This window comes from Oncorhynchus gorbuscha, unplaced genomic scaffold, assembly GCF_021184085.1.
Source record: "Oncorhynchus gorbuscha isolate QuinsamMale2020 ecotype Even-year unplaced genomic scaffold, OgorEven_v1.0 Un_scaffold_2707, whole genome shotgun sequence".
In the NCBI taxonomy this organism is placed as follows: domain Eukaryota; kingdom Metazoa; phylum Chordata; class Actinopteri; order Salmoniformes; family Salmonidae; genus Oncorhynchus; species Oncorhynchus gorbuscha.
Window position 1 is genome coordinate 24,423 of NW_025747142.1, and position 22,502 is coordinate 46,924.

Below are 22,502 nucleotides of genomic sequence, written 5' to 3' on the forward strand. Positions count from 1 at the left end.
TTCCCTATTCAGATTGAGTTCTGCTTTAACCTGTTAACCCCCTACAGTTTTACCTTCAAGTCAGCCTGCCTCTGTAAAATATATATTCCCTATTCAGATTGAGTTCTGCTTTAACCTGTTAACCCCCTCAACAGTTTTACCTTCAAGTTCTCAGCCTACAGCTTCAAGTCTGTAAAATATATATTCCCTATTCAGATTGAGTTCTGCTTTAACCTGTTAACCCCCTACAGTTTTACCTTCAAGTCAGCCTGCCTCTGTAAAATATATATTCCCTATTCAGATTGAGTTCTGCTTTAACCTGTTAACCCCCTACAGTTTTACCTTCAAGTCAGCCTGCCTCTGTAAAATATATATTCCCTATTCAGATTGAGTTCTGCTTTAACCTGTTAACCCCCTACAGTTTTACCTTCAAGTCAGCCTGCCTCTGTAAAATATATATTCCCTATTCAGATTGAGTTCTGCTTTAACCTGTTAACCCCCTACAGTTTTACCTTCAAGTCAGCCTGCCTCTGTAAAATATATATTCCCTATTCAGATTGAGTTCTGCTTTAACCTGTTAACCCCCTACAGTTTTACCTTCAAGTCAGCCTGCCTCTGTAAAATATATATTCCCTATTCAGATTGAGTTCTGCTTTAACCTGTTAACCCCCTACAGTTTTACCTTCAAGTCAGCCTGCCTCTGTAAAATATATATTCCCTATTCAGATTGAGTTCTGCTTTAACCTGTTAACCCCCTACAGTTTTACCTTCAAGTCAGCCTGCCTCTGTAAAATATATATTCCCTATTCAGATTGAGTTCTGCTTTAACCTGTTAACCCCCTACAGTTTTACCTTCAAGTCAGCCTGCCTCTGTAAAATATATATTCCCTATTCAGATTGAGTTCTGCTTTAACCTGTTAACCCCCTACAGTTTTTTTCACTGTAAAATATATATTCCCTATTCAGATTGAGTTCTGCTTTAACCTGTTAACCCCCTACAGCTTCAAGTCTGTAAAATATATATTCCCTATTCAGATTGAGTTCTGCTTTAACCTGTTAACCCCTACAGTTTTACCTTCAAGTCAGCCTGCCTCTGTAAAATATATATTCCCTATTCAGATTGAGTTCTGCTTTAACCTGTTAACCCCCTACAGTTTTACCTTCAAGTCAGCCTGCCTCTGTAAAATATATATTCCCTATTCAGATTGAGTTCTGCTTTAACCTGTTAACCCCTACAGTTTTACCTTCAAGTCAGCCTGCCTCTGTAAAATATATATTCCCTATTCAGATTGAGTTCTGCTTTAACCTGTTAACCCCTACAGTTTTACCTTCAAGTCAGCCTGCCTCTGTAAAATATATATTCCCTATTCAGATTGAGTTCTGCTTTAACCTGTTAACCCCCTACAGTTTTACCTTCAAGTCAGCCTGCCTCTGTAAAATATATATTCCCTATTCAGATTGAGTTCTGCTTTAACCTGTTAACCCCCTACAGTTTTACCTTCAAGTCAGCCTGCCTCTGTAAAATATATATTCCCTATTCAGATTGAGTTCTGCTTTAACCTGTTAACCCCTACAGTTTTACCTTCAAGTCAGCCTGCCTCTGTAAAATATATATTCCCTATTCAGATTGAGTTCTGCTTTAACCTGTTAACAGTTTTACCCCAAGTCAGTTTTACCTTCAAGTCAGCCTGCCTCTGTAAAATATATATTCCCTATTCAGATTGAGTTCTGCTTTAACCTGTTAACCCCTACAGTTTTACCTTCAAGTCAGCCTGCCTCTGTAAAATATATATTCCCTATTCAGATTGAGTTCTGCTTTAACCTGTTAACCCCCTACAGTTTTACCTTCAAGTCAGCCTGCCTCTGTAAAATATATATTCCCTATTCAGATTGAGTTCTGCTTTAACCTGTTAACCCCCTACAGTTTTACCTTCAAGTCAGCCTGCCTCTGTAAAATATATATTCCCTATTCAGATTGAGTTCTGCTTTAACCTGTTAACCCCTACAGTTTTACCTTCAAGTCAGCCTGCCTCTGTAAAATATATATTCCCTATTCAGATTGAGTTCTGCTTTAACCTGTTAACCCCCTACAGTTTTACCTTCAAGTCAGCCTGCCTCTGTAAAATATATATTCCCTATTCAGATTGAGTTCTGCTTTAACCTGTTAACCCCCTACAGTTTTACCTTCAAGTCAGCCTGTAAAATATATATTCCCTATTCAGATTGAGTTCCTCAGTTTTACCTTCAAGTGCCTCTGTAAAATATATATTCCCTATTCAGATTGAGTTCTCTTTAACCTGTTAACCCCTACAGTTTTACCTTCAAGTCAGCCTGTAAAATATATATTCCCTATTCAGATTGAGTTCTGCTTTAACCTGTTAACCCCCTACAGTTTTACCTTCAAGTCAGCCTGCCTCTGTAAAATATATATTCCCTATTCAGATTGAGTTCTGCTTTAACCTGTTAACCCCCTACAGTTTTACCTTCAAGTCAGCCTGCCTCTGTAAAATATATATTCCCTATTCAGATTGAGTTCTGCTTTAACCTGTTAACCCCCTACAGTTTTACCTTCAAGTCAGCCTGCCTCTGTAAAATATATATTCCCTATTCAGATTGAGTTCTGCTTTAACCTGTTAACCCCTACAGTTTTACCTTCAAGTCAGCCTGCCTCTGTAAAATATATATTCCCTATTCAGATTGAGTTCTGCTTTAACCTGTTAACCCCCTACAGTTTTACCTTCAAGTCAGCCTGCCTCTGTAAAATATATATTCCCTATTCAGATTGAGTTCTGCTTTAACCTGTTAACCCCCTACAGTTTTACCTTCAAGTCAGCCTGCCTCTGTAAAATATATATTCCCTATTCAGATTGAGTTCTGCTTTAACCTGTTAACCCCCTACAGTTTTACCTTCAAGTCAGCCTGCCTCTGTAAAATATATATTCCCTATTCAGATTGAGTTCTGCTTTAACCTGTTAACCCCCTACAGTTTTACCTTCAAGTCAGCCTGCCTCTGTAAAATATATATTCCCTATTCAGATTGAGTTCTGCTTTAACCTGTTAACCCCTACAGTTTTACCTTCAAGTCAGCCTGCCTCTGTAAAATATATATTCCCTATTCAGATTGAGTTCTGCTTTAACCTGTTAACCCCCTACAGTTTTACCTTCAAGTCAGCCTGCCTCTGTAAAATATATATTCCCTATTCAGATTGAGTTCTGCTTTAACCTGTTAACCCCCTACAGTTTTACCTTCAAGTCAGCCTGCCTCTGTAAAATATATATTCCCTATTCAGATTGAGTTCTGCTTTAACCTGTTAACCCCTACAGTTTTACCTTCAAGTCAGCCTGCCTCTGTAAAATATATATTCCCTATTCAGATTGAGTTCTGCTTTAACCTGTTAACCCCCTACAGTTTTACCTTCAAGTCAGCCTGCCTCTGTAAAATATATATTCCCTATTCAGATTGAGTTCTGCTTTAACCTGTTAACCCCCTACAGTTTTACCTTCAAGTCAGCCTGCCTCTGTAAAATATATATTCCCTATTCAGATTGAGTTCTGCTTTAACCTGTTAACCCCCTACAGTTTTACCTTCAAGTCAGCCTGCCTCTGTAAAATATATATTCCCTATTCAGATTGAGTTCTGCTTTAACCTGTTAACCCCCTACAGTTTTACCTTCAAGTCAGCCTGCCTCTGTAAAATATATATTCCCTATTCAGATTGAGTTCTGCTTTAACCTGTTAACCCCTACAGTTTTACCTTCAAGTCAGCCTGCCTCTGTAAAATATATATTCCCTATTCAGATTGAGTTCTGCTTTTTAACCTGTTAAGCCCCCTGTAAAATATATATTCCCTATTCAGATTGAGTTCTGCTTTAACCTGTTAACCCCCTACACCTTCAAGTCAGCCTGCCTCTGTAAAATATATATTTTTCAGATTGAGTTCCTTTAAGTCAAGTCAGCCTGCCTCTGTAAAATATATATTCCCTATTCAGATTGAGTTCTGCTTTAACCTGTTAACCCCCTACAGTTTTACCTTCAAGTCAGCCTGCCTCTGTAAAATATATATTCCCTATTCAGATTGAGTTCTGCTTTAACCTGTTAACCCCTACAGTTTTACCTTCAAGTCAGCCTGCCTCTGTAAAATATATATTCCCTATTCAGATTGAGTTCTGCTTTAACCTGTTAACCCCCTACAGTTTTACCTTCAAGTCAGCCTGCCTCTGTAAAATATATATTCCCTATTCAGATTGAGTTCTGCTTTAACCTGTTAACCCCCTACAGTTTTACCTTCAAGTCAGCCTGCCTCTGTAAAATATATATTCCCTATTCAGATTGAGTTCTGCTTTAACCTGTTAACCCCCTACAGTTTTACCTTCAAGTCAGCCTGCCTCTGTAAAATATATATTCCCTATTCAGATTGAGTTCTGCTTTAACCTGTTAACCCCCTACAGTTTTACCTTCAAGTCAGCCTGCCTCTGTAAAATATATATTCCCTATTCAGATTGAGTTCTGCTTTAACCTGTTAACCCCTACAGTTTTACCTTCAAGTCAGCCTGCCTCTGTAAAATATATATTCCCTATTCAGATTGAGTTCTGCTTTAACCTGTTAACCCCTACAGTTTTACCTTCAAGTCAGCCTGCCTCTGTAAAATATATATTCCCTATTCAGATTGAGTTCTGCTTTAACCTGTTAACCCCTACAGTTTTACCTTCAAGTCAGCCTGCCTCTGTAAAATATATATTCCCTATTCAGATTGAGTTCTTTAACCTGTTAACCCCTACAGTTTTACCTTCAAGTCAGCCTGCCTCTGTAAAATATATATTCCCTATTCAGATTGAGTTCTGCTTTAACCTGTTAACCCCCTACAGTTTTACCTTCAAGTCAGCCTGCCTCTGTAAAATATATATTCCCTATTCAGATTGAGTTCTGCTTTAACCTGTTAACCCCCTACAGTTTTACCTTCAAGTCAGCCTGCCTCTGTAAAATATATATTCCCTATTCAGATTGAGTTCTGCTTTAACCTGTTAACCCCCTACAGTTTTACCTATTCAAGTTCTCAGCCTGCCAAGTCTGTAAAATATATATTCCCTATTCAGATTGAGTTCTGCTTTAACCTGTTAACCCCTACAGTTTTACCTATTCAAGTCAGCCTGCCTCTGTAAAATATATATTCCCTATTCAGATTGAGTTCTGCTTTAACCTGTTAACCCCTACAGTTTTACCTTCAAGTCAGCCTGCCTCTGTAAAATATATATTCCCTATTCAGATTGAGTTCTGCTTTAACCTGTTAACCCCTACAGTTTTACCTTCAAGTCAGCCTGCCTCTGTAAAATATATATTCCCTATTCAGATTGAGTTCTGCTTTAACCTGTTAACCCCCTACAGTTTTACCTTCAAGTCAGCCTGCCTCTGTAAAATATATATTCCCTATTCAGATTGAGTTCTGCTTTAACCTGTTAACCCCCTACAGTTTTACCTTCAAGTCAGCCTGCCTCTGTAAAATATATATTCCCTATTCAGATTGAGTTCTGCTTTAACCTGTTAACCCCTACAGTTTTACCTTCAAGTCAGCCTGCCTCTGTAAAATATATATTCCCTATTCAGATTGAGTTCTGCTTTAACCTGTTAACCCCCCCCTTCAAGTCAGCCTGCCTCTGTAAAATTTACCTATTCATTGAGTTCTGCTTTAACCTGTTAACCCCCTACAGTTTTACCTTCAAGTCAGCCTGTAAAATATATATTCCCTATTCAGATTGAGTTCTGCTTTAACCTGTTAACCCCCTACAGTTTTACCTTCAAGTCAGCCTGCCTCTGTAAAATATATATTCCCTATTCAGATTGAGTTCTGCTTTAACCTGTTAACCCCCTACAGTTTTACCTTCAAGTCAGCCTGCCTCTGTAAAATATATATTCCCTATTCAGATTGAGTTCTGCTTTAACCTGTTAACCCCCTACAGTTTTACCTTCAAGTCAGCCTGCCTCTGTAAAATATATATTCCCTATTCAGATTGAGTTCTGCTTTAACCTGTTAACCCCCTACAGTTTTACCTTCAAGTCAGCCTGCCTCTGTAAAATATATATTCCCTATTCAGATTGAGTTCTGCTTTAACCTGTTAACCCCCTACAGTTTTACCTTCAAGTCAGCCTGCCTCTGTAAAATATATATTCCCTATTCAGATTGAGTTCTGCTTTAACCTGTTAACCCCCTACAGTTTTACCTTCAAGTCAGCCTGCCTCTGTAAAATATATATTCCCTATTCAGATTGAGTTCTGCTTTAACCTGTTAACCCCCTACAGTTTTACCTTCAAGTCAGCCTGCCTCTGTAAAATATATATTCCCTATTCAGATTGAGTTCTGCTTTAACCTGTTAACCCCCTACAGTTTTACCTTCAAGTCAGCCTGCCTCTGTAAAATATATATTCCCTATTCAGATTGAGTTCTGCTTTAACCTGTTAACCCCCTACAGTTTTACCTTCAAGTCAGCCTGCCTCTGTAAAATATATATTCCCTATTCAGATTGAGTTCTGCTTTAACCTGTTAACCCCCTACAGTTTTACCTTCAAGTCAGCCTGCCTCTGTAAAATATATATTCCCTATTCAGATTGAGTTCTGCTTTAACCTTTAACCTACAGTTTTTCAAGTCAGCCTGCCTCCCTATTCAGATTGAGTTCTGCTTTAACCTGTTAACCCCCTACAGTTTTACCTTCAAGTCAGCCTGCCTCTGTAAAATATATATTCCCTATTCAGATTGAGTTCTGCTTTAACCTGTTAACCCCCTACAGTTTTACCTTCAAGTCAGCCTGCCTCTGTAAAATATATATTCCCTATTCAGATTGAGTTCTGCTTTAACCTGTTAACCCCCTACAGTTTTACCTTCAAGTCAGCCTGCCTCTGTAAAATATATATTCCCTATTCAGATTGAGTTCTGCTTTAACCTGTTAACCCCCTACAGTTTTACCTTCAAGTCAGCCTGCCTCTGTAAAATATATATTCCCTATTCAGATTGAGTTCTGCTTTAACCTGTTAACCCCCTACAGTTTTACCTTCAAGTCAGCCTGCCTCTGTAAAATATATATTCCCTATTCAGATTGAGTTCTGCTTTAACCTGTTAACCCCTACAGTTTTACCTTCAAGTCAGCCTGTAAAATATATATTCCCTATTCAGATTGAGTTCTGCTTTAACCTGTTAACCCCCTACAGTTTTACCTTCAAGTCAGCCTGCCTCTGTAAAATATATATTCCCTATTCAGATTGAGTTCTGCTTTAACCTGTTAACCCCCTACAGTTTTACCTTCAAGTCAGCCTGCCTCTGTAAAATATATATTCCCTATTCAGATTGAGTTCTGCTTTAACCTGTTAACCCCCTACAGTTTTACCTTCAAGTCAGCCTGCCTCTGTAAAATATATATTCCCTATTCAGATTGAGTTCTGCTTTAACCTGTTAACCCCTACAGTTTTACCTTCAAGTCAGCCTGCCTCTGTAAAATATATATTCCCTATTCAGATTGAGTTCTGCTTTAACCTGTTAACCCCCTACAGTTTTACCTTCAAGTCAGCCTGCCTCTGTAAAATATATATTCCCTATTCAGATTGAGTTCTGCTTTAACCTGTTAACCCCCTACAGTTTTACCTTCAAGTCAGTCTGCCTCTGTAAAATATATATTCCCTATTCAGATTGAGTTCTGCTTTAACCTGTTAACCCCCTACAGTTTTACCTTCAAGTCAGCCTGCCTCTGTAAAATATATATTCCCTATTCAGATTGAGTTCTGCTTTAACCTGTTAACCCCCTACAGTTTTACCTTCAAGTCAGCCTGCCTCTGTAAAATATATATTCCCTATTCAGATTGAGTTCTGCTTTAACCTGTTAACCCCTACAGTTTTACCTTCAAGTCAGCCTGCCTCTGTAAAATATATATTCCCTATTCAGATTGAGTTCTGCTTTAACCTGTTAACCCCCTACAGTTTTACCTTCAAGTCAGCCTGCCTCTGTAAAATATATATTCCCTATTCAGATTGAGTTCTGCTTTAACCTGTTAACCCCCTACAGTTTTACCTTCAAGTCAGCCTGCCTCTGTAAAATATATATTCCCTATTCAGATTGAGTTCTGCTTTAACCTGTTAACCCCCTACAGTTTTACCTTCAAGTCAGCCTGCCTCTGTAAAATATATATTCCCTATTCAGATTGAGTTCTGCTTTAACCTGTTAACCCCTACAGTTTTACCTTCAAGTCAGTCTGCCTCTGTAAAATATATATTCCCTATTCAGATTGAGTTCTGCTTTAACCTGTTAACCCCTACAGTTTTACCTTCAAGTCAGCCTGCCTCTGTAAAATATATATTCCCTATTCAGATTGAGTTCTGCTTTAACCTGTTAACCCCTACAGTTTTACCTTCAAGTCAGCCTGCCTCTGTAAAATATATATTCCCTATTCAGATTGAGTTCTGCTTTAACCTGTTAACCCCCTACAGTTTTACCTTCAAGTCAGCCTGCCTCTGTAAAATATATATTCCCTATTCAGATTGAGTTCTGCTTTAACCTGTTAACCCCCTACAGTTTTACCTTCAAGTCAGCCTGCCTCTGTAAAATATATATTCCCTATTCAGATTGAGTTCTGCTTTAACCTGTTAACCCCCTACAGTTTTACCTTCAAGTCAGTCTGCCTCTGTAAAATATATATTCCCTATTCAGATTGAGTTCTGCTTTAACCTGTTAACCCCCTACAGTTTTACCTTCAAGTCAGCCTGCCTCTGTAAAATATATATTCCCTATTCAGATTGAGTTCTGCTTTAAATTCTATCAACAAAGTAAACTCAACCAAACTTCTCAACTTTCTATACCCTAACATTTAAACGTACCATGTTTTGTGCTAAATTTATCGTATGTCAGTCGATTCATAAAGAGCTATAACATCCGGATAGTACGAAATTGTATTGTATCTCTCCGTTATTCCCTACATTTAACTTTAGGTGACTTTCTCTTCTATGATACATTTATTTAAATACGACTCCCATCTCAATACATTATTCCCACCAGATCATTTTGGGCAAAATCGCGTATTACATCGAAATTGTCTCGCCATTATTTTCAATGACTTCTTTTTTCAATTCTATCTAAAACACAATTTAACGTTTCAGTTCATATTTTATACAAACACTGGCGAACGTATTTTTCAGGCAAAACATGCAAATAGGTGAATTACAATCTAAAATAAATTTTAGTCGATCGGTTTCAAAGCTGAAATACTGTACCTTGGTGTCCCGCTATTAACCTTGTTAGGGACTAGCTCCCGCTGTGGGGATCAAATCAGCGGAAATTTCAAGTGCGCCACGTATAGTTTTTGATAAAACTCAAACTTTCATTAAAATACACATACAAGGTACTGAATTAAAACTCGTTGTGAATCTAGCTACCGAGTCAGATTTGTAAAATGCAGAAATAAAATATAAAACATTCATTACCTTTGACAAGCTTCTTTCTTGGCACTCCTAGATGTCCCATAAACATCACTATTGGGTCTTTTTTTCGATGAAATAGGTCCATATATAGCCTAGATATCGATCTATGAAGACTGTGTAATAAAGGAAAAAACTGAGTTTGATAACGCAACGTCATTTTTTTTTAATTAAAAAAGTTGACGATAAACCTTCACAAAACACTTCGAAATACTTTTGTAATGCAACTTTAGGTATTAGTAAACGTTAATATTCTATCAAAATGATCATGGGGCGATGTATATTCAATAGCTCCACGTCCTGATATCATGTCCCTATATTTCTCAACCAAAACATCCGGTTGGAGACCGGAAGAAATGCCCTGCCGTGTGTCCGTTTGACCAAGAAACAAATAGTAGGCAAATGACAAGACTCTAGACATCGTGTGGAAGCTGTAGGTATTACAACCTCAGCCCCATTAAATGTGGTTCACCTTCATCAATGGGTTGAAGTGGCGCATGGATATATTTTCCCATTTTCAGTGATCAGATTTTCCTGCACTTTTCGATGAAACGCACGGTCTGTTATAGTCACAGCCGTGATTTAAACAGTTTTAGAAACGTCTGACTGTTTTCTATCCACACGTACTAATCATATGCATATACTATATTCCTGGCATGAGTAGCAGGGCGCTGAAATGTTGTGCGATTTTTAACAAAAAGCTGCGAAAATGCGCATAATCCTTAAGAGGTCCTCTTAACTCCACCCGACACGCATGCGTCCCATCTAGCCATCTGGAAATGCAAATGCGCTACGCTAAATGCTAATAGCACTCGAATAAAACTCAAACGTTCATTAAAACACACATGCAGGGTACTGAATTAAAGCTACACTCGTTGTGAATCCAGCCAACAAGTCAGATTTTTAAAATGCTTTTCGGCGAAAGCTTGAGAAGCTATTATCTGATAGCATGCAACACCCCGAAATACCTGAAGGGGACGTAAACAAAATAATTAGCATAGCCGGCGCTACACAAAACGCAGAATTAAAATATAAAACATGCATATACTATATTCCTGGCATGAGTTGCAGGACGCTGAAATGTTGCGCGATTTTTAACAGAATGTTCGAAAAAGTAACTGTTTAAAATGATTGTGTTTCCCCGCCAATAATTATATTATTACAATTGTCTGTAGTCGCAAAACTTCGACACCGAGAATTCCCAGAAAATCGTCCTAATTTAAAACCCTTCCTGGCTATATTAGTAATATCTGCTTCCTTTCAGGTTCTTTGTCTGAGTCAGATTTTGGACGCCTCCCTTCCATTCTCTTTGTTCTCCTATAATGGTAATCTCCAGATAGTTTCCAACACTTCTTTTGAGGAATTTCCACCCATTCTTAATCCTTACCGTTACTAGTAGCTATGGTATTTAATCACTTATCTATGCCTTTCTATATAATTTTTTTTCTATGTGCGTGTCTTTCTACAAATTTGCAATTTACCGTTACTTAATTACTTTATTATGTGTGTGTCTCTTTAAAAATAGTCCGTATGTATATTCCTTCCTGTGAACCACGTCTATAGAAGACTTTTGATCGGACATTACATTTCACCCGTAGAAAATTCTTCTTGGGACTTTCAACGTTAATATCTCATATCTCACTACTCTACACTAAGTTAACCTCTCCTTTTTGGATATTAATTTCTTTCAACATCGTACAGGTTCAATTATTCTGTTCACCTAGAATTACCCTGCCTTCTCACCACGCCTAATTTATCCTCACCTGTTTTATAAATATCTCATCTGCTACTTCATGATAGTCAGACTACTTCCCATATACAGATAGACTACTCAGGTTCAAACTTTATTTAGGTGTGTTTTTTAAATTAATGGCTATCCTATTTGTACGGAACAAGCGCCCTAATTCTCCAATGCGTACTATATCTCTCCTTAATAACCTTCCAGCTTGCAAAACCAGGATTTATTAAGCTCTAGTTTATTTATGGTAGTGCACCTTAACACAGGTCAATTTCAGGCCTGTTTCCTTCCTATCGATTTTGGTTAAAACCCAAGGTAGAAACCCGTTGTATTTGTTCAGAATATTCAAGCACCTATCATTGATTAAATCCAATCTACTTTATAAAATTTAATAAATCTTCTTGTGTAGATAAGCATTCTAGCCAGTCTGAAGATATCGTTGATTCATTTCTACCAAGGAACAGACAGTCATTGTTCTAACTCTTGACCACATTCACACACATTATATTCAGTACTGGGATCAAGAAAGAAAACTCATACATATACAGTAACATAATAGTATTCTGATTAGTACATATACAGTAACGTAATAGTATTCTGATTAGTACATATACAGTAACATAATAGTATTCTGATTAGTACATATACAGTAACATAATAGTATTGTGATTAGTACATATACAGTAACGTAATAGTATTGTGATTAGTACATATACAGTAACGTAATAGTATTGTGATTAGTACATATACAGTAACGTAATAGTATTCGGATTAGTACATATACAGTAACATAATAGTATTGTGATTAGTACATATACAGTAACATAATAGTATTGTGATTAGTACATATACAGTAACATAATAGTATTGTGATTAGTACATATACAGTAACGTAATAGTATTCGGATTAGTACATATACAGTAACATAATAGTATTGTGATTAGTACATATACAGTAACGTAATAGTATTCGGATTAGTACATATACAGTAACATAATAGTATTGTGATTAGTACATATACAGTAACATAATAGTATTGTGATTAGTACATATACAGTAACATAATAGTATTGTGATTAGTACATATACAGTAACATAATAGTATTGTGATTAGTACATATACAGTAACGTAATAGTATTCGGATTAGTACATATACAGTAACATAATAGTATTCTGATTCATCAGTCCTGATTGAAATGTATACGTAATTAGTCATCATTGATAAAAATTCCCTTAACAGCAACACTGAGGAAAAACATATTGGAGAATAACAACAATCTCAAAAAAGAGGAATTGTGAAAATCAGGACAACAATTCTTCCTCCTGCCCCACCTATTGTCCCGGTGTAAATCAGGAACAGCATTCTTCCTCCTGCCCCACCTATTGTCCCTGTGTAAATCAGGAACACCATTCTTCCTCCTGACCCACCTATTGTCCCTGTGTAAATCAGGACCACCATTCTTCCTCCTGCCCCACATATTGTCCCTGTGTAAATCAGGACCACCATTCTTCCTCCTGCCCCACCTATTGTCCCTGTGTAAATCAGGACCACCATTCTTCCTCCTGCCCCACCTATTGTCTCTGTGTAAATCAGGACCAGGAGCCCCACCTATTGTCCCTGTGTAAATCAGGACCAGGAGCCCCACCTATTGTCCCTGTGTAAATCAGGACCACCATTCTTCCTCCTGCCCCACCTATTGTCCCTGTGTAAATCAGGAACACCATTCTTCCTCCTGACCCACCTATTGTCCCTGTATGAATATTAGTTGGCATCTAATTGAAGAACATACTGCTTTATAGATCCCAGCCTGACAAACAATTGTTTGGTTCTGACTTTGAGCACTTGCACTGGGCCTCCATTGGGTCTCCATGTGTCAAGCAGTACAGAGAAACACCCTCTAGATGACAGCAGAGGCTCTTGGATGTACCCTGTCTAACCACTGGGCCTCCATTGGGTCTCCATGTGTCAAGCAGTACAGAGAAACACCCTCTAGATGACAGCAGAGACTTGGGCGGTTCCCTGCAGCTGACCAATAGGAATGATTGTGTCTCAGAATCTTACTGTATTGCTGAATCTATTGACTTTTATATCAACCCTCTATACCAGAAACACCCAGCTATGTTCAGGATACTGATGAATGGAGGGTTTATTACTATTGTAGTACTGACTGTTATATCAACCCTCTATCCCAGAAACACCCAGCTATGTTCAGGATACTGATGAATGAAGGGATTATTACTATTGTATTGCTCTTTCTAGTAACTTAGCTAGATGTGATAATGCTTATTGTAAATAGCACCTGTATCAACTGATGCAGCATAGTGGCTATAAATACATAGACTGAAGCATGATGGGGTTTGTCTGTCTACATTATAACCTGTATCACCTGATGCAGCATCGTGACTATAAATACATAGGCTGAAGCATGATGGGGTTTGTCTGTCTACATTATCACCTGATGCAGCATAGTGACTATAAATACACAGGCTGCAGCATGACGGGGATTGTCTGTCTACATTATCACCTGTATCAACAGATGCAGCATAGTGTCTATAAATACTGGTCTAGGAGGTGTCCACATGGTCCTGATAAACACTCCTAACAACCCCACCACTAGGTGGTGTCCACATGGTCTGATAAACACTCCTAACAACTCCACCACTAGGAGGTGTCCACATGGTCCTGATAAACACTCCTAACAACCAGACCACTAGGAGGTGTCCACTACGATAGACTAGTGGTTAGAGTGGTGGGTCAGTAACTGGTATGGTCAGATAGACTAGTGGTTAGAGTGGTGGGTCAGTAACTGGTATGGTATGGTCAGATAGACTAGTGGTTAGAGTGGTGGGTCAGTAACTGGTATGGTATGGTCAGATAGACTAGTGGTTAGAGTGGTGGGTCAGTAACTGGTATGGTATGGTCAGATAGACTAGTGGTTAGAGTGGTGGGTCAGTAACTGGTATGGTATGGTCAGATAGACTAGTGGTTAGAGTGGTGGGTCAGTAACTGGTATGGTATGGTCAGATAGACTAGTGGTTAGAGTGGTGGGTCAGTAACTGGTATGGTCAGATAGACTAGTGGTTAGAGTGGTGGGTCAGTAACTGGTATGGTCAGATAGACTACTGGTTAGAGTGGTGGGTCAGTAACTGGTATGGTATGGGCAGATAGACTAGTGGTTAGAGTGGTGGGTCAGTAACTGGTATGGTCAGATAGACTAGTGGTTAGAGTGGTGGGTCAGATAGACTAGTGGTTATAGTGATGGGTCAGTAACTGGTATGGTCAGATAGACTAGTGGTTAGAGTGGTGGGTCAGTAACTGGTATGGTCAGATAGACTAGTGGTTAGAGTGATGGGTCAGTAACTGGTATGGTCAGATAGACTAGTGGTTAGAGTGGTGGGTCAGTAACTGGTATGGTCAGATAGACTAGTGGTTAGAGTGGTGGGTCAGTAACTGGTATGGTCTGATAGACTAGTGGTTAGAGTGGTGGGTCAGTAACTGGTATGGTAGGGTCAGATAGACTAGACTACAACAACACCTATCATACTACTATGACTGACCCTGTAAAACAACACCTTTCATACTACTATGACTGACCCTGTAAAACAACACCTATCATACTACTATGACTGACCCTGTAAAACAACACCTATCATACTACTATGACTGACCCTGTAAAACAACACCTATCATACTACTATGACTGACCCTGTAAAACAACACCTATCATACTACTATGACTGACCCTGTAAAACAACACCTATCATACTACTATGACTGACCCTGTAAAACACCACCTATCATACTACTATGACTGACCCTGTAAAACAACACCTATCATACTACTATGACTGACCCTGTAAAACAACACCTATCATCCTACTATGACTGACCCTGTAAAACAACACCTATCATCCTACTATGACTGACCCTGTAAAACAACACCTATCATCCTACTATGACTGACCCTGTAAAACAACACCTATCATCCTACTATGACTGACCCTGTAAAACAACACCTATCATACTACTATGACTGACCCTGTAAAACAACACCTATCATACTACTATGACTGACCCTGTAAAACAACACCTATCATACTACTATGACTGACCCTGTAAAACAACACCTATCATACTACTATGACTGATCCTGTAAAACAACACATTTCACTGAACCAATCTGATGTTGTGACAATCAAACACTTTAAAAGCGAACCAACATAAAGAAAATGACTTCTAGTTAGAGAAGAGGATTCCTGTTAACACGGCCTGCTACAAGCAGGAAACTAGTTATGGACCAACCAGAAATGTGACATGTCTGTTTGACAGTTACCCTGAAAGATGCATGTGTGAACTATCTTGTCATCTCTTTGGCGAACCACATTGGAACATTCTAGTCTTGAAGGACATGAACTGGCAGAACAGGTTTCAGCAAAGTATGGAGTCATTGTTTTCAGGAAGGTGTAACCATGACGATAGGAAAGACAGGAGGCAGACTAAACTGCAAGGGAAGCCACCCGAACTACTGCCCTACAAAGACAAAACAGCCACCTGAACTACTGTCCTACAGAGACAAACAGCCACCTGAACTACTGTCCTACAGAGACAAAGCCACCTGAACTACTGTCCTACAAAGACAAACAGCCACCTGAACTACTGTCCTACAAATACAAACAGCCACCTGAACTACTGTCCTACAAAGACAAACAGCCAGCTGAACTACTGTCCTACAAAGACAAACAGCCACCTGAACTACTGTCCTACAAAGACAAACAGCATCTACACAAACAGCCACTTGAACTACTGTCCTACAAAGACAAACAGCCACCTGAACTACTGTCCTACAAAGACAAACAGCATCTACACAAACAGCCACCTGAACTAATGTCCTACAAAGACAAACAGCAACCTGAACCACTGTCCTACAGAGACAAACAGCCACCTGAACTACTGTCCTACAAAGACAAACAGCATCTACACAAACAGCCACCTGAACTAATGTCCTACAAAGACAAACAGCATCTACACAAACAGCCACCTGAACTACTGCCCTACAAAAACAAACAGTCACCTGAACTACAGTCCTACAAAGACAAACAGCATCTACACAAACAGCCACCTGAACTACTGTCCTACAAAGACAATCAGCATATCAACCATGACCACTGGTCTGACCTATGACCCCTAAGTACTGATACTACACTCTGCCTTGGTATGACCTATGACCCCTAAGTACTGATACTGCACTCTGCCTTTGTATGACCTATGACCCCTAAGTACTGATACTATATGCTGCCTTGGTCTGACCTATGACCCCTAAGTACTGATACTACACTCTGCCTTGGTCTGACCTATGACCCCTAAGTACTGATACGACACTCTGCCTTGGTATGACCTATGACCCCTAAGTACTGATACTACACTCTGCCTTGGTATGACCTATGACCCCTAAGTACTGATACTACACTCTGCCTTGGTATGACCTATGACCCCTAAGTACTGATTCTACACTCTGCCTTGGTATGACCTATGACCCCTAAGTACTGATACTGCACTCTGCCTTGGTATGACCTTAAACAGCTGTCTGGGTAATGAAACAGCAAAGTGCAGCATCTAGAAATCTAAATGTGTTGATCCAGATTTATTGTTGTTTTTCTGTTTGATGGAAACAGTTTGAGTTATAACTACATTCCAACTGTATTTAATGGTGTTATGTAGTTGTGTTGTCATGTTGTCATGTTGTATTGTAGTAACCCTCAACTGTATTTAATGGTGTTATGTAGTTGTGTTGTCATGTTATATTGTAGTAACCCTCAACTGTATTTAATGGTGTTATGTAGTTGTGTTGTCATGTTGTATTGTAGTAACCCTCAACTGTATTTAATGGTGTTATGTAGTTGTGTTGTCATGTTGTGAATGTTGTATTGTAGTAACCCTCAACTGTATTTAATGGTGTTATGTAGTTGTGTTGTCATGTTGTATTGTAGTAACCCTCAACTGTATTTAATGGTGTTATGTAGTTGTGTTGTCATGTAGTATTGTAGTAACCCTCAACTGTATTTAATGGTGTTATGTAGTTGTGTTGTCATGTTGTATTGTAGTAACCCTCAACTGTATTTAATGGTGTTATGTAGTTGTGTTGTCATGTTGTGAATGCTGTATTTTAGTATGCCTAACCCTCAACATATTCTGGTGATAGAGAGAGACACAGACAATACACAGAGACAGCAACAGAAGTATAGGATATGATGGAGAGAGACACCAGACAAGACACAGAGACAGCAACAGAAGAATAGGATATGATGGAGAGAGACACCAGACAAGACACAGAGACAGCAACAGAAGAGTAGGATATGACGGAGAGAGACACCAGACAAGACACAGAGACAGTAACAGAAGAATACGATATGACGGAGAGAGACACCAAACAAGACACAGAGACAGCAACAGAAGAATACGATATGATGGAGAGAGACACCAGACAAGACACAGAGACAGCAACAGAATAGAATATGATGGAGACACCAGACAAGACACAGAGACAGCAACAGAGGACACAGAGAAAGTGATGGAGAGAGACAGAAGAATAGAGTTCCAGACAGTTGTAGAATGTATGCCAAGACGCATTGTAAGAGCTGTTAAGAGAGAGGGAGGGAGAGAGAACAGGCAGAACCTGATATGTAAATGAGCAGAGCAAACGAAAGTAACTTTTGACGACCCGATGATCATCCAGACTGTGTTTCTATTGAGAGATAAAAGGTAAGACGACGATTGTTATGTGTATTCATATAGTAGATGATATTGTTATGTGTTTTCATATAGTTGATGATATTGTTATGTGTGTTCATATAGTTGATGATATTGTTATGTGTGTTCATATAGTTGATGATATTGTTATGTGTTTTCATATAGTTGATGATATTGTTATGTGTTTTCATATAGTTGATGATATTGTTATGTGTTTTCATATAGTTGATGATATTGTTATGTGTTTTCATATAGTTGATGATATTGTAATGTGTATTAATATAGTTGATGATATTTTTATGTGTTTTCATATAGTTGATGATATTGTTATGTGTTTTCATATAGTTGATGATATTGTTATGTGTTTTCATATAGTTGATGATATTGTAATGTGTATTAATATAGTTGATGATATTTTTATGTGTTTTCATATAGTTGATGATATTGTTATGTGTTTTCATATAGTTGATGATATTGTTATGTGTTTTCATATAGTTGATGATATTGTAATGTGTATTAATATAGTTGATGATATTTTTATGTGTTTTCATATAGTTGATGATATTGTTATGTGTTTTCATATAGTTGATGATATTTCTGGTGGACAGTGTTATAATAGTCCTACTCTCCTTAAAATGTATTTGATGTAAATTAAATGCGGGAGGTGAATTTCTTCTTTGCCCACCTGTGTTCCCCTGTATCGTATAGTCTTCTTAAAACACAACAAGCAACAAACAAACATTTTATATTTCTAATCTACAGTTAACTCTTTACACTAAGGAAGGTATTTTGTGTGAAAGAGAGACTTTTACATTTTGTGGAAAGCCTAACAACAACTTACACTTCCTCAAAACAGGTTGTGTGTGTTCATTAGTGCCCATCGTAGCAAAACGTTTGGCAACATAAACCGTTTAGGTCACGTTGTACAGCGTTTAGAGTGAACTGTTTAGGCAACATTTTAATACTGTTGGCTGTGGAGTAAACTAATGAATACAACCCAGGTTGTTGCCTACGACTCGGCATGTTGATACCTGCCTGATGCTGAAACCTGATTGTAGCCTGAGGGGTAAACTATGATACTATCTAGATATACTGGTTTTCTAAAGTTAGCCAGCTTCAGTTGGCTTCACATTCCAGCTCAGGCCTCATCCATCAGAATATACAGAACAGAACAGAAAATATCTCAATGACTTGACATGTTCTGGTTGTGAATTCAGGCTACAAGGGAGAATCCTGCCTGGGATTATTGTAAAGTGTGTAGAGACATTAAATGTATGGTGTAATGTTAGTATAGTGAATGACAGTAAAACACTCCTAACAGTAGATAAATTAAATGTATGGTGTAATGTTAGTATAGTGAATGACAGTAAAACACTCCTAACAGTCTACTTCTACTGAGACAGGTTGGTGTCAGTTTAATCATACAACATGGAGCTGACTGGACGTGGTCAAGTCAAATTCAATATATCAACATTCATATATTATAGTTCTACATTTAACATTTCATATGATAATGTAATTGTATCATAGTTCCTCTATAGAGTAGTGATCCTCTACATTTCATATGATAATGTAATTGTATCATAGTTCCTCTATAGTGTAGTGACCCTCTACATTTAACATTTCATATGATAATGTAATTGTATCATAGTTCCTTTATAGTGTAGTGATCCTCTACATTTCATATGATAATGTAATTATATCATAGTTCCACTACATTTCATATGATAATGTAATTGTATCATAGTTCCACTACATTTCATATGATAATGTAATTGTATCATAGTTCCTCTATAGTGTAGTGATGGTGCTGCTAGTGAAAGAAAACATTAAGAGACAGAATACAGGCGGTGGAGTTTGCACAAAGTTTACGTACAACAATATATTGAACTAGGTAGACTGAGCATAGAGCTAAAGGCTATAACCACGGGGAAGAAACTGTTCAGATTGGGGTCTATAACATCCAATCACAGAGGTTTACAGGAGCTGACAGTTGCAACTTCATTGCTAATAACTCAAACTTCCTTTTTCAGATAAAGACATAATCTCTGTACAGATGTAGGATCTGAATTTGATCACCCTGTTGCAGGAAAACTAAAACTTGCAGTGTATATTTGATGTTTTAAAAGGCTTCTGAAGCTTGTCATTTCCACTTTCCACTTTAAAATGTTAATTATAATGTCACGCCTTGGTCATTGTATCTTGTGTTTTTGTTATATGTTTGGGTAGGCCAGGGAGTGACATGGGTTTATATGTTGTATTTCGTATTGGGGTTTGTATTAATTGGGAGTGTGTATTATTAGGGGTGTGTCTAGTTAGGCTTGGCTGCCTGAGGCGATTCCTAATTGGAGTCAGCTGATTCTCGTTGTCTCGGACTGGGAACCGTATTTAGGTAGCCTGAGTGCGCGTTGTATTTCATGGGTGATTGTACCTGTCTCTGTGTTAGTCACCAGATAGGCTGTAATTAGTTTCACTCGTTTGTTGTTTTCATATTTTCAGTTATTTCATGTACCGCATTATCTTCATTAAATGTCATGAGTAACCTACACGCTGCATTTCGGTCTGACTCTCTTCAAACAACAGACGAACTTCGTTACATATAATCCACATAATTTTTCTGCTTCAGTAAACTGTCTCAAATTATGATCCTACATCTGTAGCAAAACACCTGTCTTTCATGTGTTCTCCTTTGACCATTTGACATCTTTTATTTACTGTTGTTTAGGCTGGTTGAATGAGTTGCCTATGAAAGCTACTTCATCTGTAAGAAAACAGGCGTCTGCACCAGTGACTGTAAGTTATGTGATTTCCTCATATGAAATTAAAAGTATGTTTGTAGCCTACGCAGTTATAAAATAGCTGTTGAAACTGTGACACATATTTCTCAGTACATTAGAAGTCAGATAAATGTGTGGAGACGTAGGAAAGATGGGCAAACTCTCGTTGGTCTTGGCTTTCTACAAACTATTATAAGGTTAGTCGATGTCAGACATTAAATAGTCAGAGTAGGTTGGAACTATGATCACTTATCATGCTGACAAACCTGATGGTCTCTGTGAACTGATCTGAACAGGTTTAGACTGGTCATCTATGATATGTAGGTTATAGCCGAGGTATAGACCTTGATCTGCATATCACTAACAAACTACTATTATACATTATAACCTAGTCTACTTTACATAATATAACATATCACTAACAACCCACTACTATACATTATAACCTAGTCTACTTTACATAATATAACATCTACATATCACTAACAACCCACTACTATACATTATAACCTAGTCTACTTTACATAATATAACATATCACTAACAACCCACTACTATACATTATAACCTAGTCTACTTTACATAATATAACATCTACATATCACTAACAACCCACTACTATACATTATAACCTAGTCTACTTTACATAATATAACATCTACATATCACTAACAACCCACTACTATACATTATAACCTAGTCTACTTTACATAATATAACATATCACTAACAACCCACTACTATACATTATAACCTAGTCTACTTTACATAATATAACATCTACACATCACTAACAACCCACTACTATACATTATAACCTAGTCTACTTTACATAATATAACATATCACTAACAACCCACTACTATACATTATAATCTAGTCTACTTTACATAATATAACATCTACATGTCACTAACAACCCACTACTATACATTATAACCAAATAACAGATTGAAAGACAATAAATAGCCACTATCTATAACTACCTTAACAAACAGTGACTTATTATTATTATTATTATTATTATTATTGCTGTACTGTCTATAACTACCTTAACAAACAGTGACTTATTATTATTGTTATAATTATTATTATTATTATTATTGTTGCTGTACTGTCTATAACTACCTTAACAAACAGTGACTTATTATTATTATTATTATTATTATTATTATTATTGTTGCTGTACTGTCTATAACTACCTTAACAAACAGTGACTTATTATTATTATTATTATTATTATTGTTGCTGTACTGTCTATAACTACCTTAACAAACAGTGACTTATTATTATTATTATTATTATTATTGTTGCTGTACTGTCTAGAACTACCTTAACAAACAGTGACTTATTATTGTTATTATTATTATTATTATTATTATTATTATTATTATTATTATTATTATTATTATTGCTGTACTGTCTATAACTACCTTAACAAACAGTGACCTATTATTATTATAATTACAGACAGTTACCATGGAGATGAAATGTCACAACTACGTTTCCATGTGATGCATTAAATCATCTGATTGTTTATATGTCTGTTAGTAAATGTTTAATAAGATAAAATTAATAAATGATAACAATTAACATTAAATAATTACTTTGTTAACCACAACCAACATTTTGGATCTCTGTTTAGGGGTCAGTGCTCTAAAATGAGTGTCTCTGGGGAGAGAGAGGAGGGGGGCCCTGCCTCTAAAATGAGTTTCTCTGGGGAGAGAAAGGAGGGGGGCCCTGCCTCTAAAATGAGTCTCTCTGGGGAGAGAGAGGAGGGCGGCCCTGCCTCTAAAATGAGTGTC

The 22,502-nt window shown here is 37.6% G+C and overlaps 1 long non-coding RNA gene across 1 annotated transcript; it reads left to right on the forward strand.

Annotated features, from left to right (window-relative positions):
* The first annotated feature begins 17,256 nt into the window (after positions 1-17,256).
* Positions 17,257-22,492, forward strand: LOC124026371. The gene is made up of 3 exons (XR_006837279.1): positions 17,257-17,932; positions 20,646-20,713; positions 22,343-22,492. It is a non-coding gene; the product is annotated as an uncharacterized LOC124026371 (long non-coding RNA).
* Positions 22,493-22,502: the final 10 nt, after the last annotated feature.